The sequence below is a fragment of the Manacus vitellinus genome, unplaced genomic scaffold (assembly GCF_001715985.3).
Source record: "Manacus vitellinus isolate BGI_N305 unplaced genomic scaffold, ASM171598v3 scaffold_16_pilon, whole genome shotgun sequence".
Classification (NCBI taxonomy): Eukaryota; Metazoa; Chordata; class Aves; order Passeriformes; family Pipridae; genus Manacus; species Manacus vitellinus.
The window spans coordinates 2,509,153-2,526,831 of record NW_021939189.1 but is presented as its reverse complement, the minus strand read 5'-3'; the positions used below and the strand labels follow the sequence as shown (position 1 = coordinate 2,526,831).

The 17,679-nt window shown below is 44.2% G+C and overlaps 1 protein-coding gene, 1 long non-coding RNA gene and 1 other non-coding gene across 6 annotated transcripts in view; 1 reads left to right on the top strand and 2 right to left on the bottom strand.

Annotated features, from left to right (window-relative positions):
* The window catches only part of DENND4A (DENN domain containing 4A), a 49,540-nt gene extending 49,358 nt beyond the window's left edge, over positions 1-182 (bottom strand). For all 3 annotated transcript variants that reach the window (XM_018069606.2, XM_018069609.2, XM_018069610.2), the window contains exon 1: positions 128-182. The gene's annotated coding sequence lies outside the window, so the exon portion shown is untranslated. The remainder of the gene's footprint in view (positions 1-127) is intronic.
* A 3,399-nt stretch (positions 183-3,581) lies between these two features.
* On the top strand, positions 3,582-12,155 carry LOC108639096. 2 transcript variants are annotated; one of them, XR_001920260.2, is made up of 4 exons: positions 3,582-3,712; positions 5,555-5,686; positions 9,786-10,039; positions 11,463-12,155. It is a non-coding gene; the product is annotated as an uncharacterized LOC108639096 (long non-coding RNA). The 2 variants fall into 2 exon arrangements; XR_001920259.2 differs by having other exon boundaries at positions 11,273-12,155.
* Positions 12,156-17,533: 5,378 nt separating this feature from the next.
* On the bottom strand, positions 17,534-17,605 carry TRNAQ-CUG. The gene has a single exon. It is a non-coding gene; the product is annotated as a tRNA-Gln (tRNA).
* Between the last annotated feature and the right edge of the window lie 74 nt (positions 17,606-17,679).

Here is a 17,679-nt window from a genome sequence, read left to right as displayed (position 1 = left end):
GTGAAAGCGTCTAAAACGCAACGCACAGACCGCAGACCTCCCCCCACCTCAGCCCTCTGATCTAAACGGCATCTTTAGTTTAAACAGAAATCAATCTCCGGCCCAAATAGGCCGGGATTTGGCTCACCTGCGGCGCCCGTCGCCTGGACCCGGAGGAGGTGCCGGCTGTCTGGAAAACCAGGGTTGAGAAAACCGAGGGATTTTCTGCAGGCTTGATGTAACCCGCAGCAGGCTGTTGCATCAAAGACTAGAAAAAGAACCCGGGACAAAAATAATCTTTTAAGTGCGCGCAGCTAAGATTAGTGCAGCGTGTCAAGATGTTGCTGAGCGCTACAGAAGGAGTCCTCCTGCCTGTACCAACACAGAAATACTACTTTTCTGACATCTGCAACCCTGAGTATCCAAATTTTATACCAAAGTGATGTTTAGGGATAGGATCCCACCATACAATTTTGGCTTTAAATTCAAGCTTCCCTCCCTTCTAGATGTTTGGCTTGAGGGTTTAGATGTGGCTCGTCATAAAGACACAAGATCCATGTGAAATTCTGAATTTGTACTGTGAATGTGTTCAAACCTGCTGTATTGGTTTACCTCATCCCTCTGAGAAATCCGACCAAATAGGAGAATATAAAAGCAAAAAAGTACAGAACAGGGCTTTTTTCCCCCACATGCTTTTATTAATTTGATTGTTTATAGCAGAAATGCTGCTCCTCTTACCCCTCAGGTAGGAAACGCCACAGCTGACACAAGCCAGTCTCTACCCGGGCAGCAGCATTAAATTATTTAAAGTGCTGGTAGAAATTTTTCCAAATCAGTTTCTGCTATGTTTTAATCCTGGAAATGCTTTTCAAGTAAATAGCAATGGTGAAGTGGCTTGTGATAGTAATTTTGATATGCAAAGTGTTCTGTTCTCTCTGCCTTTGCTGGTTTTTCACGTGGGCATAATTTTTAGCCTTCAGTGTTAACACCCAAGATTAATGGGTATGTTCCTACTTCTAAGAGTATTGTTTCAGCTGCTGTTATACTGAGGCAAAATCCCCGCACAGATGTACGAATAGTTCACTTTGCAGGGTTTAAGTTCACAGCCATGAAAATATTCTTGACTGTTCGTAATGGAAACTTTCATTTTAGAGAAACAAAGTTCTTAAATATTCTGTGGCAGTTTTCAGCTCATTTTATAGGTAAAATTTTTTGTAGATGTCTTTGATTTGCTGTTGATTTATTTCCCTCCACCATTTCTGTCCTTCTAGGATTATCTGCATTTAATTACACATTGTGTCAAGGTCAACAAATTGCTGTCGAGGATGGGGATCTCGCTGTGCAAGGCCTGACACAAACACCAGAGGAGTTTCTGCCCAATGCTGCCATCACAGCCAACGGTGCTTATCTCTGTCCTGTCTTTCTTGTTCTTACATCTCCCCCTCCTTCCCACCCGATTCCATCAAGCCTCTGCTGCTTTCTCTCCCTGACCTACCTGCTGCTCACACTCTCGGCTCTGGCACACTTTCATCCCCACCAGCACATTTAATTGCAATGTTCCATTTCATTATTAGCTTGTCACCACCTTTGTCAAGTCACCTTTCCTAACAAATCTCACTGCAAAGCTTTCCTGCGTAGCTTGTCATCAATTTTCCACATTAGGGCTCATCTGAAACCATGTGCAAAAGGGTCTGTGAGGAATCATGGCTGCAGTGCTGTATTTATTTGTGAATAAAGAGCAGCACCAGTGAATAGTGCTACTGTACAGGCAGAGACAGATTTACTGTGTGCCCAGCTCCTACCAGGCTCATTGCACAGAGATGTGTCTATGTGTCACTCAAACAAAGCCTTTCCCTTCCCTGGGATTTTCAGGATCTCTGGGCAGTGGTCTCTACATGCACGTGGAGACCAACCCCAAGATCATTAAGTCAGCAGAATTCTTCCTATTAACCCCAGTCAGTGTTGGATCAGATTCTTGTTGTGCGTAGTAAGTTAATTAAACAAGTTAACAATTGCACGCAGTGCAGGTGGGCTGGCACCAGGCATTTCTGTGGGATTCTGCTGCCTCTCAAGTGCAGGGTGGAGCCCTGGCAGCCAGATTTAGCCTCCCCCGGAGTGCAGCCAGCGAGACATGGTGGCTTTCTGCAGACTGGCAACCACAGAACCATTTCTTTCCATGTTACAACCCCAAATTTCTACCTTGTGGCACTCAAGTAATTTTCAGAGTATGGTTTAGCTTATTTTAACTGTGTTTTACACATGGGTAAACTCCAGCAAGGCAGAGGACAAGTGGCAGATGGTCAGTGACAGAGCCAGGAATAGAAGGGAGGACTTCCTTGTCCCAGGACGTGGTTGTAATTGACTTTGTCCCAGGATTGTGAGATGTGATGATTTATAATTCATGAGACTTCAGCAGTGCTTTAAATAAACCCCAGCTATTACTATTCCCAGTTTTTCCTGGCAGAGGTTGGCTTCCATAGGCAAAACGATTTCAGTGTCTTAAGTGTGCAATTTAGGGCTTAGTCTGTTCACTTTCTGACCAGTTTTATTCCTTTTGAGCTCACTTGGCTGTGCTGTGTGCACTGCTCATTTACACCTACGGGGAGAAGGATGAGGCTCCAAGAGAACCCAACAGAGCATCTTTCGAATAGACCTATCTGTAACCTTGGTAAAAACAATCATAAAGATAATGATAATGGATAATTATAAACTCCATAACTGGCAAAACAAGACTGTGCATTTCAGAGGACGAATTGCCTTCCCCTGTCCAGTAACCCACTTTATGGTGCAGTAATGGATCTGCATCCGGAGGGTTATGCACTGAAATGGAGCCTTTGGCAAGATGGGATCACACTAGAAATGAAGCAACATCTTCATGGGTTTTTTTAATATATGCATATTTGAAAATCTGGAACTTATCCCTTTTTACATAAAGAGACTGTCCCTGCTCAGAATGATTAAATTCTAGGACAGATTATGAAATAATAAAGTATCTAAATATTATGATGCAGCAGTACAACAGTGCAGCTACCCTTCCTTTTACTGATTCAAGTATAGTATTTCTGAAAAGCCTTTTGCACTCCAGGGAAACTACTGACTATAAATTATACAACAGGCAATAGAGTTATCATGCATATATGGGGGGAAAAAAGAAGTTTCAGACCTTTCTCTAGGTAAAGAACTTACAGAAGCAGCTAAAAATATGGGAAATGGAGCAAACACAGGGTCTGATCCAAAGGCCACCGAACTCAGCAGAAGCATGCAGTTCATTAGGCATCAGAGTCATGTATGTCATGAACTACAATTCACAAATGCAATTAAGAATGTTACTGTATATGAGTAAGGATAAAGTCTGATTGTCTAATTGCATTGTCTAGGTGTTCTGCTTGGATAAAATGAGCAGATTTTTCTCCAGTAGGTAGACTTTCTCAGCAAGGATGTATTGCCAATATTTATGTGAGAGTTTGTGGTCCCAGAAGCACAGAAATGCTGGAAAACAAAAAGGAAAGAAAAATGTATCCAAGGAGGAGATCCAACTGCTTCCAAGTCATTTCTAGAAATAAAATTCTGATGCAAACTCATTATCATTCCACTTTCCAATGCCGATTTGCTTCCTCAAGATTTCAGAGTGTGCATCTGAGAATTCTGACTGTGCATCATAAAGTTTCCCTCAGCAACTGCTAAAACTATTCACGAGGCACTGCAGCATGGAGCAGCTCTCAAAGATGGGTTGGTAAGAGCCCCAGGGGACAGCCTTTGGGATTAATCAGGGAGAAAACAGTTAACTTTGTGCTTTGCTGTGTTGCTGTGGGTTGGGGGAATCAAGCAGGTGATGCCATACCTCTTGTCCTGTTGTTAGCAGGCAAATAACTGTGCACAGCTGGAGCATGTTCTGGAATGGCTCTTCCCATAGGCCCTGGAAGCTCTGAGACAAATATTTGTGGCACATTTTGTGGGAACGGGACAGCAGGAGGGTTGATTGAGGATGGTCCAAGTCCTAATGCATGTACCAAAGCCAACTCACTGTGTGTGCCAGCACTAACCTGTTTTAAGTATTGCTGTCATCAGTAGGGCAAGATAACAAAAGCTGCTCTTTCTGGAGAAATATCAGGAAGGAAATTGTGCATGCAGATTGGCCAGCAAACACAACAGTCTGGGGCTGTCAGTGTACACACTGATACTGCTGGTTTGTTGCTATTTTCAGCAGCTCCTGTACCCTCAGGGGTGAGAGAAGGACTTAACTGCTGTCCCTGCTGTTCAGGCATCAGCCTGAAAGGTTCCATGTGGGCTCCGGCTCTTTGGCCCATCTGGAGGTGATTTCTGCAAATAGCAGTTTTCCTCTGAATCTGTCCAGTTCACCACCCAGAGCCACGTGACACTGTGGCGCTGTGGTATCTCCTCTCACATCAGATAAAAACCCACTTTCCTTCACTAGAGATCTCAGTTCCTCATTATTTGCACTTTTATTTATCCTCGAATCCTGCCCACGCCAAGCAATTGCATTCGATTACCTAAGCATTCCCCACAGTTTTGCCTGACTTACTTCAGGCTCTAAACTCTTGTGTAGTCCTGCTGTTTAAAGTTTTTGTGTTTTGTTCTAGAGTTCACTTATATCATGAGGGGTGAAGTGTATCTGTCAGTTAACCACTTCTCAGGAGTACTATTAGGCTTAATTAATGTTTGTAGAACACTATTGAGATTCTCAAGAGAAGCAGCAATAGAAGTGCAAAGGATTATAATTAATTTAGAACTATCTCATTTTTGAGTAAATGGCTAACAACACTTAAGCTGAGATTCTCCAAGTAAAACTAATTTATTTGATTCTTACATGAAAACATTCTGAAATCTGGGTTCCATTTGCTACTTCCACTGTATGATGATGCATTTTGATCTTTATGGTCCTTTGATATCATTTGATGTATCCAGGCACGTTGCACAGCTTCTTTTACTTCAGGAAACACAGTCCAATATATGTAAGTCAAGTTAAAATATAATAACAAAATAACTAAGTCAATAAACTCAAAGACAATCCACAGCACCATTTAGTATATTACACAGCACCTTTAGGATATTAAGTGTTTGAACCATAAAGCCTGTAATTAATATTATGGAAAAATTCCCGTATTTATTTATGAGGCATCTCATTTACATAAATAGTCATTATCTGGAAATAAACCCAGATCATTAAAATTCCGAAAACTGATTGAGATCAGTCGAGATGTACCAAAGAGATTTGCCAGACTCCCTGTTTGAGAGTGTTCTGAGAGAAGAAATCTCTGCTCCCAAACAAGCTTAAACAGGCCTGGGCTGTGAAAACACAAGCAGTGCTTCATGCCCATGACATCATCAAACAGAACGGTTATTTTGTACAGTGAGAAAACATTGGGTCACTCTTCTCACTAACTGTCATGGAGAGCTTCCAAGAAAATGCTTCTGACACATCTGCACGGGAAATTTGACCCAGATTTTGGCTGGTGTTGTCCTAACACAGATTTCTGCTTTCCTGAAGCTCTGCAGCAAGTCAAAATACTTTTCGAAATACTCATTTCTTTCCAAATACTTTAAATACTTACAGGACTTTCAATACTTATGCATCTAGTTAGGAAACACATCGTGCAGAATGAAAAAAAAGGAAGAAATGGCACTTTCATGTTTCTGTTTGCAAGCTGGATTCATCACTCCTCAGCTATTAGCTACAGAGTCACAGGTATTTAAAATTATGTTCTGGTTGATATAAAGAATGTGTCTCGGGTCCTGCTGTCAGTGGTTTTGCCTTTCAAGACCCAGAGTGTTCACTATTCAACTTTTTCTAGGTAGAAATAAACCCACCATTTTTTTAAAAAGCTACAGCTACAGAGCATACCTTAAAAATCTGCAATTTCCCTGAAAATTCAGACCCGAGTCTGTCCTTTTTCAGCCTAAGATGCGTCTTTGAAGTGGAAGTGTAAGCCCGGAGCAAGGTGATAGACCACGATCTGCCCTGTTTGCATGATTATCTTACTAATTCCTAGAGAATGGAGGTTGGCTCAAGTACTGAGTCATGAGGATTTCATCTCAATACAGATATTTTTAGTATCTGTTATTTTATCTTGGGTGAAGCTTTTTCTGTATCTGTATCACTGCCCAACTCCTAATTATCTGAAATCCTTCTGTAACTGCTTTGGAATGTTCCCTTCTCTTATTACAATATTATCTTGTATTATATTGGCTCCTAACTGCTCATCTATTGATTGGGTCAGGTAAGAGTGTCCATGTTGCAAGTGTGAGCAACTGCTGAGAAACGGGCAAAACAGAGTAACAACAGTAAATCTCCCCGGTGAGTCACCGTGAATTTAGGTCAGCCCAGGCTCTGCCCTTTGCTGAGCTCTCTGGGAGTTGGCTCCAGGTTACCTGAGGGAGCCCCCAGACTCATCAGACCCCCCAAATTAATGGTTGTGTTCCTTTGCCATGTATCCCTGCCGCTGCCATGGGGGGGTTTAGAGGAGATGAACACTGTCTTAGCAACTGGCCCACAGCCTGCAGCTGAGAAAGGATATGAGAGCAAATACAAACCAAATCACCTTGAGAGTAAAATACGAACCCTATTTGTTTAACCCAATTTGTGCCAAATAATATTATGGATCCTCTCAATCTCAGCCAGTTGAGGCTCAAAATCAATGTGCTGAGAGCAGAGGAGGGAGAGTGGTGTATCTGGTCTGGCTCATACCTGGGCATCCTCTGCTGCAACAGTAAGGGGCTCTACAAAACCAGGTAAGCAGAGAAAACTGTGAATTGGTGATTAATTTAACTGGTTCATCACCTCCTTGAAAAAAGTATGACCAATGTTGATGCAAAGAAAGTAATTCACATAACCAAGTTTGAATTTGACTCATAACACAGTAAAAAACTACCTTAATAAATGGCAATTTTTAAAAATCACAGTCTGACTCTCGATACAACAAAAAGACTTCCAGTATAAATAATGGAATTGGAGGAAATGTCCTTGGCAAGTCAATTTGTTCCATGCTGCTGATGGTTCCTGTTAGTGACAAGGATTTGTTTTTCAAGAGGGAAACAATGGAAAACAGATGCAAAACCATTTACCAGAAGGCCAAGCAATGGCAGCTTTTCCAAAATGTCAAGTGTGCAGAGTGGAGTCAATTTAAAAGAGAATTAATTATTTAAACTGAATTAATTTGACTACAATGAAGCCCTGTTAAGCCATCTCATCCATCCTGCTTCCAACTGTGCTACCCCTTACAGTCTAAGTCTAAGTACTGACCTCAATTTTCAAATACTTCAAACAAAAACTCTCTTATCCAGTCAAGTGCCAATATGTTGCTTTAAAAATATATTTACTGTATCCCTTCCAGGAACTCACCAAAACAATTGTATTCACCTCCTCCACATTCCCAATTCATCTGAGTTTAATCCCTGGGTCCCCTTTTTCCTTCTTTTCCTCTTTCAGCTTTGTACTTGTGGTGTTTTCCCGGAAGCTTCAGGCAGTTTCCATCGCTGCATTCATCAGATCCACCTTTGCCTGCAAGTCTGTCCTTTGCATAAAGTCCCTCATATCCTGATCTCAACAACTTTTCTCATTTCTTTCATGCACTGCCTTGTTGTTGCTTGCCTTTGGGGACAGGAAGGTGACTGAATTTTAGGTCCACAGCTTTCATATGGAAGCTCATTTTCTCAAAAGCATATCCACACCTACTTCCCCTGGAACCAGTTGTCCCAAAGGGCTTCAGTTCCTCCCGGAACATGGGCCATAAAAAAGTTGTAATTCACAGATTATCACCCCTAGAAGGAGCACTCCAGAGACCACTGTGCCCACTGTTTGCATTTTCCAGGTCAACAGGGATTTGCAATGCTACCAACAATTTAAAAATGGCAATAATGTTTACCTTTTTCCCTGATATGTGGCAAACACCAACAGAGACACTGTTCCTTTGAAATCCTTTGTTTCCCATGGGAATATCTGTAACCATTTCTACCACTGGTAAATCAGAGCTGTCACTTTTGGTTTCCAGTTTCAGCATGGGCACAGGAACCATTCCAAAACCATCCTTTTCTGTCACTATTAAAGCAAAACATCTGTGCTAGAATTTATAAAAAGTAAATTCCTTTATTTCTTCTATTTCATGGAGGAAAAGCACTCCTGTCTATTAAGTAATAAACTTAATTGCCCTGGGTCTTGCCTGCACTGGGAATGCATATTAATTTAAATGCATCAGTGTAAAAATCAGTCTCATTAAACTATCTCAAAGCCCTAAAATAGATTGAGCACTGTTCTAACACTTGCATATAATCATTCATATCAAAGTTATAATTTACAGGAGCTCATGATGAATATAAACAGGAATTAAAACAGCAAGGAAAAATGTTTAGTGGAAATGATATTTAAACTGATGGTTAAGAACTCTCTTCTGGAACATATTCCAGGCTCTGGAGGAATACAGTTGGTAGGATCTATACGGTGTACTAGAAACAACATATGAAACGTGAACGCACTGAAGCCAAAGTAACACCCTCACCTCAGAAAGGCATTTCTGAAGTGATTTTGTGCTCTGCCACTTCCTTGCCGTGTGGGGGGAATGACTCATGTACATATGGAAAAACGAGAGCGAGTTCTTAGAAACCATAACGTTTGCTTGGTCGGTCACAGCCGACTGCGCCAGGGCCCGCTCGGCGTATCGGCCCCGCACAGCCCGGCTGGGGTCTCCATAGTTACCCCGGGCACAACAACCACACCGAGGTGCCTTTGTGGGGCTGATAGGCAGACAGGAAGCCAGTGAACATCTGCTACAGCTTGAGATGGTTCTGCCTCCAGCGACCGCCGAAAAACTTCAGGCTCTGCGTTCCACGTCCTGCTCGCTTGGCCTTTGACACCAGCAGCTGTTGGACAGGAGATGTAAAAGGTTATACCTACTGAAAGGGAGGTGCACTGTTTTCTAAAGGGCCTTTGGGATGTTTAAAGGCAGTTTTTTCTTTCCATTTTCTGATGACTGGAAATGCTGGATAGCAGAGTCTGCATATGGAGTTACTTCCTGAAGGTCAACCACTTCCTATTAACAACTATTTTTTTTTCCTCATGTTCTGTTTTCCTTTCCAAACCTGCTTTGTTTTGTTTTGTTTTGTTCTGTTTTAAACACCAAAAACAATTGCCCTGTATACTGAATAGTAATTATAATCATCCTAATCATCGTGAGGAAGCCATGTGCTTCCCTGGAGCAGGGCTGGGGCTTCCAGCCCAGGCAATCTGTCTTCTTGGAGCTTAACAGCATTTCTATAGCATGGACAGCCAAGGAACGGAGTTATACAAAATAAATACCAAACAATTTAGAGCAAACCGTTTCTTTGTTTAAAGAAAGAGCTCTCAAACATGAATTTTTAAAAGGGAGCTCAGCCAAAAAGTGCAGATTCTCTGCTTGTGTGTGTGGAGAAAATCTCTGCTCCACATAGTTCAGCAGTTCTCCACCACTGTAGGATTTTCATTTGCATGGAAAACTACTAACAGGGAACCACTGACAGCAGCATATTTTTAGGATATTGAGGCCCGTGGCATCTTTATGTACTTCCTCTGAGACTGTAATTTTGTCTAGGATATTGCAACAGTTGTGATGAAATCAGATTTAGCCATGTATGGCAGATCCTTTGGGTCAGACACTATGAGATGAAAGCAGGGTTCAGAGTAACAATGAGAAAGATGAAGACACTACTCCAGAGTTAGGAAAGCGTAGGTGAGAAGAGAATTTTGCCCAGAAATTCTATGCTCTGTGCTTTGGGGTTTTATGCAGTTTTTTTTATGTTCTATTCTTAAACTGCAGATGGAGGATGGTTTGCTGGAAAATAAATGAAGCACAAGGATGACTTCAAACATTTGCAGGAGCCATGCTGACACTCAAAATATAGAAACATCAAGTAACTTTCCTGGTGAGATCATAAAAGCAGAGCCACAGTGATCAAAGAAGAAAATGCAAGACTCTTACTCCATTCCTAATACAAGATCCATTCTCCTTCTGGGACCAGGAGCCTCCATGGCACAGAGATGCTCCCATAGTCTACAAATACAGTACATAAGGTGGGTACTTTGACAGTATGTAATTAGTTAAATGTGGGAATATTCATAAATACAGTAGATGTAACGCTTGAGAGTGACAAATGACTGATCAGGTTATTATTGTATAATTGAGTCATAGAATCCCAGAATGGTTTGGGTTGGAAGGCTCTTTAAAGATCATCCAATTCCAACCCCAGCTCTGCCTGTGGGGTCTCACCTCTACAGAGCAGAGGGGCAGAATCCCCCCCTTGACCTGCTGTCCATGCTGGGGATGCAGCCTCGGATACCTTTGCCTTTCTGGACTGCTCTCAATCCTATTATCTTCTGGATTTCACAGGGAACTGAATTTATGAAACTGTATTAATATTAGAATAATTAAATATATATCTTGAACTGTGTGCACATTGCATTTAACCAGCTTGGGAACAGGCCAAAAGTTGAAGCAATTTTTAGGAGAATTACAGAATCAATACATCAATTCCCATTAATTTGGTGTCAGAGGAAACAAATGTGTACCTGTCTGAAACGTGTGCATTCCCTGCAGAGATGTACTAAAATAAGCATCTTCTGTCTGCCTTCCCTGTGCCCTTCAAACATCAGAAACCAGGGCCAGAATGGGGGAAACCCAGACTGGCTCCAAAATCTAATGCAGACAATTTTAGTAACCCAATATCCTGGACATGTTATACACAAATCCGAGCCATCCTAAACTCCACCCTATCCACTGCACTGAGTTCCTTGTTGCTCCCCCAGTGCTCCAGTCCCTCCAAAATTCATCTCTACTTCAGGGCTGAGAACATCTAGGCAAGCTGAGGAGGAACTCCTTTCAGTCTGTCACAACCATGAGCTGTAATTCTGCACAGCAGTGAGAAAATATTAGTGACTAATCCTAATCGAGAGCACATTTTAAACCAGCCAGAGTTCTGGATCAATCCAAGCTCCGTAAAATGTGCTGTGCTCCAAAGCAGCTGGCACATCTTACTCACTGCACAGCTGGCTGCTGAGAAAACTCTTGTCTCAGGAGGTTTGCTCAAGCACATGAAACATATTTTTAGCATTCCAAAGGTGTTTGTACTCACTGAGCTGAGAGTGCAACCTGCCTGACAGCAGCTTTCCAGAGGAAGGAGCAGGAGAGAGGATGATGAGATTACCCCCCATGGAAGGAGACTCCTGCTTGGAATATCAACATATCTTTTCAGTCTCTCTCATTGTGACTGTTTGTGCTTTCATCAGATTTTCCATTTGCTCCTTCAGCTACGGGACCAGATGGCTCCCACACATAATGCTCTGAATCATGGCAAGGCTCGAGGTGTTTGTTCTGTGGCACAGCAAACACACTCTGGACCAGGTTAAACCCCCTCTCAGCCACATATGGTGCACGCTGCGTGGAGCTGCAGCAGGTGCCTATGGATCCACACAGAGGAAGATCCTTTTCTTCTTGCAGGTTGTCAGGAAAATGACTGTCATACCTTCAGCACAAATAGCAGGGAAGAGAGGCAGTGCAGTAACACATGGCACAGGACAGATGCTCGGCGCTTCCTGGGATGCACAATGCCTGATGGCAAGGAATCCTGGCGGGCCAAGGACAGGAGGCTCTTGTTCCCCCTCTGATTTCTCCATGCAGCTTGTGATTAAACTGGTGCTGACACCTTGCCTAGTGCCTGTTTGCACAGCCAATAGCTCTGGGCAGGACTTCTGGCCGTAAAGCACCTACTGGAAAAGGAGAGAATCTCATTGTTTGAGAGCATCTTTGCCCCTGGCATTTGTTAAATAGAAAATAAAACCGATTTTCTCCTCACTTGCCTCACATAGATGTGGGTAGATTCAAGCTGTGGCAGCCCTGTGAAATGAGGGTGAATGGGGAGGTGTTTGCCAATGGAACAACCACTGCTCAGGAAGACAAGGCTGGAGGGATTGCACAGCATGTGATGTGTGCTTCAGTGACAAGACCATAAACACCACCCTGTAGTTGTCCCTCACTGATCCATCACACTTCTGAGCACTGAAAAACCCTGTAATAATGAAGGTGCTTTTTCAATACCTAGGAGATGGCTGTTTCAGAGAATTCCAGCCTGCCATGCTGGGGCTCAGCGCAAGCACCAAATCCCAGGGTGGCTGAGGGATGTCCTGGATCGCACGGTGGATACAGTGTGTGTGCTCCAGGCCACACAATGAGGGAGCAGCCAAGCATCTGGCCACTCTCCAATGGCCACACTCCACCTCAAGTATTTTCTGAGATGAGAAAATTACCCTTTGGCTGTTTTTCAGCTTGCTTTCCTTGGGATGCATTTGACATGCCCTCCTTGTTGGGAGTGACAGGACACCTCGTGAGCAGGTGCTGTGCTGGCCTTTGGCAAGCAGTGGGACACCCATCAGGGACTGGAGCAGTGACCAGGAATGTCACAACTTCAGCCTGTGCTGAGCAGCTCTGATGAAGGTTAAACATGTGCTGCCACCACCTCTGAGGTCAGCGTTGGGCTCACTTTAGCAGTCCTATAAATAGATGACCAAGGTTGACTGAAAAGAGGATTTGGCTCAGCTGGATCTTGTTTAGCATTCCCAAGAGAGGAAGGCAGATTCTTTTCCCTCTTCTCTTCCAGCCTCTAACCTTGAGTTGGTCTCTGTGGGAAGCATTAGTGGCATTTGCCAAAAGAGCTGCCGCCGTGAGCCGGATGTCCTGCTGTGTCACACAAACCACACGTACACGTCTCTCCAACCTGCTAACCCAGACCTAATTCCACTAAAGCCTCAAACTAATTCCTCGCCAGCAAAACTAGGGAAAAAACCCAAACAAACCTTGAGCCTAATTGCTTGAAAACAGTAGGACACCTAGTGGATTTATAGGGAATATCTTTGGGATTATCAGAAACATTTTGTCATTTTCTTGGCAAAACCAACTGTGAATATATTTATAGAGGAATCATTGAAATATCGGGGTTTCTATTTAATAAATTAATCTTGTTATAGCTGTTACAACCTGCAGTTTTCCTGAAGAAGTTATTGCAACCTATAAAAAACCCAAAGAGTGTTGTTTGCATGACTTGAAAAAAATAATTGTGGAGAACTGGATGGTTCCCAAGGTCTGGGAACAGGAGGAAGGGTATTCTGCCAGATCAAAGCCATCCCAGTTGTTCCATCAGACAGCTCTCTAATGATCTTAATGAGCAAAGTTCTATAGTCTCAGCCTGGCTCCCTGTACAAATGTGCAGCTTCACAACATCTCCATGCTGAGCACAGCCAAGCAGCAATGCTGGTTGTTTCAGCAGAGAATGACTTGGCCACAGAAGCCAAACTGCCTTCTTCATTCCCCAGGGCCGCGCTTTCGAATCCAAATTAGAGGATGATGGGCCACGTGACAATGGCTGCTCTGCTGTCGCTCTATTTGTCTGGAACCAACACCAACATCGAGCAGATTTTGACTCTAGGTAGGAAATAAACCTCTGTGGCAGGGCGTGTAAGAGGAAGAAGATTTGGAGTGATGGTTCTATGAAATGGTATCCTGACCAGCAATTATCCTGGGGCTGCCAGTGTTATCTTGCTGGGATGTCTCCGGAGGCAGCGGATGCAGACAAAGAGATGAGTGTTGAGTCCAAAATGGATGTGGGAAACTGAAGACTTCATTTTGACAGCACAAGGAACACCAAGTCATCGAGGCGTGCACTCAATTCCTCCCCAAAGCACATTGAAAACTTCCCTTCCTTTCTGCTTATTCCATAGTATTGTCTCAGTGAAAAATGTCTCCAGAAGGTGGTTAATTTTTTTGCTCCCTTGCCACTCTTCAGTGCTGCTGAGACCCCTAAAGAACAGCAAAACCAGGATGACGTTTGGTTTTTGGATAGGTCCCTATTCAGATCCAGGTCTTTTTTTTTATTCCAACCTCAAGGTTAGGAAAGAAAAGGCTGATCTAGAAATTAATTTTGATTTGGTCTATTTCATCTTATATCTTTTCTTCTTAGAGCTGCAGAACTCAGATGGTGGAATTCAAGTGAGCTATCAGCAGAAAAATTCCTTTTGACTCCATGTATTTTCATTACTCCTACCTGTGGCACAAAATTACCTGAAAAATAGAATTCCTTGCACATTGTAGACCCTTTAATTTGGTCCAGGGTTTTAAAAAAGAGTGGGGTTTCTTTATTTCTGTGCATGGATTTTATATTTGAAGGGGTTTTTTTCTGACTGACGTGTCAAAATGGGGGTAGAGTGTGCTAAGAGTATGCTTTTGTCTAATTTAGCAGCTGGATTGGAAAGCTTGAATTATCTCTGCATAATTGCAATGATTCATGGATTGTTAGGAAATTGCAAAGTATTGATTGGATTTTCCCCTTAGGAAATATTTCTCCTCTGATAAAACAGAGTAGGTTCTGGGGTTTTGCTTTTGTCCTTCCTGCCTTCTGCCCCAGGGAAGCCAGGGGCTGCTTTCATCTGGAAAACAGGAATTTGGGTCAACAGCCATTCAAGGACAGTTTTGAATTACTGCGATTTCCAATTCCAAATCTTTCCCTGAGCTTTGCAGAGCGATGGGCTTGGCAAAGTGTGGGCAGGGATTTCCAAGCCTGAAAAACTGGGATCAGCAACAAATAGTGGCCATCCCTCTTTCACATTCTTCCGTTTCCATGTCAAACACCACTGATCTGCTCTGCAAAGAGACCTTGACCTTGTTGTAGGAATGCTACAGCCATCAGAGATGGTGGCAGATTTTCCACTTTATTAGGCCAGGATTTCTCTCAGGGTCTCAGGAGCTGGTGGGAGGAGGGAAGTGGGAGACTGAAATGAAAATCAGGTGCAGGGAGAGCCTGCACACAGTGCCTGGGGCAGCCGGAGCTGGGAGCCCTGACACACATCTGCACATTAATGGTGCTGGGCCCTTTTGGCAGCTCTGTATGAATTTCCAGAACAGAACCATAAATACGCAGTTATGAGTGTGACCTCTGCTGCTTTTCTTCTCTTAATTGAACATCCAAGGCCCAGCTGAGTATCATTCCTTGTCTCTGCTCCAGTTGCTTGGAACGTGCTGCCTCTGCAAATGGTTCTGCCTAAGTTAGGAATTACGAGAGTGTGCTAATTCAAGGTTTGCCATGAATTTAGTGCTCCCGCAAGGATGACACTAATGGCAATTAATGCAGCAGAAATGCCAGTGCTGAGTGACTGTTCTCCCATTAAAAGCTGTCAGTCAGAAAGCACAGAGTCCTCTGTTCTTTCAGGCCTGACCTCTGCTTTTTGGCCATGTTTCATGTGCATGGCAGGTGTCCTGGGCCATCCCATCCCACTCCCCATCCCTGCTTGCTCCAGGAGGGGACACAAAGAAAGAGCAGAGCAGCCAAAACCAGCCTGTGCTGACAGTGACATTTCCTGAGGGTTTGGATATTCTCATCTGGGGCCTGAACAGCAACAAAATTAACCCAGGATTGAACAGGATATAAGACTTTAATTTCTGGAGCTCCCAGCTAGTCCAGTGCTCTCCTCGTGCCCTGCTCTGTTGATTCTTCTTTAGACACAGAGCTCTTTCAGTTTTCACCATGAAAAATCTGATTTTAAATGATCAAATGCATTTAAACAGGCTTAGCTAGAAAGAGCCCCCACTGCTTCTCAGCTACATGGCAATCTGCACAAATGTCCATGTTTTGGTAAAAATGATTGCTAAAAATGCCTCTGCTTCGTAATGGCTGATGTTCAACAAGTGACAGCAGTACAGCAACACGGGGACTGTGATTTTTAGCTCAACCAGAAGAGCCACTGCCCTCACTCTCTGCCCTGATGTCCTGCACAGGATGTGCCAGTTCCAGATGAGGAACATCTGCAATTTGGTGCAAGAGGAAGTAACACTTACGCACACAAAAAATGTAAATAAAGGGTGTTTCCAGGCTCACCAACAAAATCCTAAACACAGAAAGGAGAACAGCTCTTGCAGGAGAATAATTAAAAATAGTTAATCTGTGTATTTTTTTAAGTGTTTTTTGCACTAATAGCAATTCTGGAGGATGAAACCAGGTCTGAGAAGCATCAAGTGAAAATTAATAGCTTTTTAGCAACAAAGTTCAATGGAGAAGCGCAAATAGGATGTGAGATGGAAACCTGAACTGCCGAGTTATAAATACATCCCAGCCTCTCCACAGACAAATATCCATTATCCTTTTAATGTGCTTCTCAACACTGTAGGATTGAGAGGGGCGGCAGAAGCGGGATGAGCATTTTCAGACTCAAGATTTTGGGTGTTCTGGGTTTATCTGGAGACAAAAAGGATGAATCCAAAGACCACAGAGACCACCTTGCTGCTACACTATCAGAGTGCTCTCTGCTCTGCCAAGGTCTGGCCTTGCAATGCCCTTATGGAAACTGGCACATGCAATTATTCCCACAGGACACATGGAACAGAGCCCTGGGGATGTGAAGCCCTGAATGCTTGTTGGGTTTTGTGCCCCTCTAAGAAGCTGGAGGTGCATGATCTGCCTGGGCATGTGGGGGCTGGTGGCAGGATGTGAGCCTGGACTCCAATGCTCCAATCTCGCACTGTGCTCCTGTGGTGGGACACACTGGGCTCACATCTTGCTGTGTCTCCATTATTAATGCTTTGTTTGCCCCTCTCAGAGGCTCTGAGGCAGGGTGAACTATTTATTTTTAAAGGCAGAGGATCACGTTCTGGCTCGTTATCCCTCCAGCAGACGGTAACTGATGCCCAGCGCTGCTGCCGGTGCCCGGGGGTTACTTTGCACGCACAGGAATGATGACACAGCCACTGAGTGCAGCCATGGCAAACATGCTGCTGCTAACGGCAGCCTGGTGGGAAAAGAGCATTTTAGAGGGATTTGGTTTAATCATCTGGATGCGAGTGCTATTTTTATCCTCTGCTTTTTAGGTCTCAAGCCTGTGCCAAGGGAAGCTGATGACAGAGCTGGTGTCTCCCGTGGCACAGGGGCACACAGGGGTGACCGGGGCAGTGTAGGCAGTGGGGAAGGGGCCTGTGATTGCAGCCCCTTTACACCTCATGAGCTGAAAGAGCTCTGACACCTCCACCACGAGCTCCATTGTTTTCACATGCCCTTTTGAGACCAGTTCATAGGAAGGATCTGTGAGACCTGCAGACCTCTTGCCAACCCACCCCAAGCTGCCCTGTGGCTGTGGATGGCTTTGGGGTGAAGTCATCGTCTGTCCGTGGAGGCAGAAGGACACCCACACTGTGCCCAGGGATGGGCTGGTGGGCACCGGGCAAGAGGTGATGCGAGATGTGGTTGTTACACCTGTGTGTGTGAAGGGGCCTGAGGAGCTCAGAGTGCATGTGGGCATCATTTGGGCACAGGAGCTCGTGGAGCTCAGAGTGTGTCTGTGCATCATTTGGGAACAGTCTCGGGGAGCTTGGAGTGTGGCCAGGCATCATTTAGGCACAGGATCTGGGGAACTCGGAATGTGCGTATCCATCGTTTGGGAACAGGAACCTGGGGAGCTCGGAGCGTGTCCGTGCATCGTTTGGGCACATGAGGCTGAAAAGAAAAAAAAACGAAGAGCGGGTAGAAAAGTATCAGGTTCCACCGAGATTTGAACTCGGATCGCTGGATTCAGAGTCCAGAGTGCTAACCATTACACCATGGAACCGCTCTGTCCGTGCTCTCTCCCGGCCGCCCCTAGTGCCTTCCCGCCGCAGCGATCCCCGCAGCCCCTCAGCCGCC